Source organism: Galeopterus variegatus, unplaced genomic scaffold, assembly GCF_000696425.1.
Source record: "Galeopterus variegatus unplaced genomic scaffold, G_variegatus-3.0.2 Scaffold17985, whole genome shotgun sequence".
NCBI lineage: Eukaryota > Metazoa > Chordata > Mammalia > Dermoptera > Cynocephalidae > Galeopterus > Galeopterus variegatus.
Genome location: NW_007744096.1, coordinates 3,958 through 5,116, shown reverse-complemented (window position 1 = coordinate 5,116; position 1,159 = coordinate 3,958).

Below are 1,159 nucleotides of genomic sequence, written 5' to 3'. Positions count from 1 at the left end.
GAGAAAACCATTTTACCACAAAGAAAGACAGTAAGTATGGGAAAAAGGACTAAATAACCTACAAAATCACCAGAAAAAAATAATAAAACGGCAGTAACAACTCCGTGTATATCAATAATAACCCTAAATATAAATGGATTGAATGCTTTAATTAAAATATACTCAGAGGAATGGAAATCATTATGTCAAAGGGATACCTGTACTCCAATGTTTATTGCAGCACTACTTACAATAGACAAGAGTTGCACCAGCCCAGATGTCCATCATCAGATGAGTGGATAAGGAAAATGTGGTATATCTACACAATGAAATGCTACTGTACTATAAAAAAAATGAAATGCTACCATTCGCAGCAACATGGATGGACTTAGAAAATACTATATTAAGTGAAATAAATTAGGCACAGAAAGAGATATTCCACATGTTCTCACTTATTTGTGGGAGCTAAAAATCAATCAGTCAATAAATATACAAACAAACAGTTGGCAGGGAAGAAGACACAACAATCACAACAATTCCTTGACCTTGTTAAGACAAGTGAACAGAAAATGAAGATGGGGGAGGGGGAGAGGGAAAAGAGAGGAATTGGTAAAGGAACACAAGAATCACTACATTGTATATCAATAAAGTAATAAAACTACACAAAGTGGCTGAGCGGATTATAAAACAAGAATCCACAATATGGTGTGCACAAAAACTTACCTCACCTATAAAGACAAACTGTCAGAAAGTGAAGAGATGGAAGCATATTTTATGGAAATGGAAACCAATAAAGAGCAGAGGCAGCTATACTTATCTCAGATAATATATACTCAAGCCTAGGAAACTTAAAAATAGAAAAGATCAGGAAGGTTATTATATAATGATAAAAAGATCAATTTAACAAGAAAATATATACACACCTGTTTTAGTCCATTTTGTGTTGCTATAACAAATACCTGAGGCTGCATAATTTATAAAGGAAAGAGTTTTATTAGGCTTATGATTCTGAGACAGCTGCATCAGGCATGGGCCTCAGGCTGCTTCTACTCATGGTGGAAAGTGGCAGGAAGCTGGTGGGTACAAGCAGATCACATGGTGACAGGAAGCAAGAGAGAGAGAGATAAGGTGCCAGGGTCTTTTTAAGCAACAAGCTCTCGTGGGAACTAATAGAGCAACA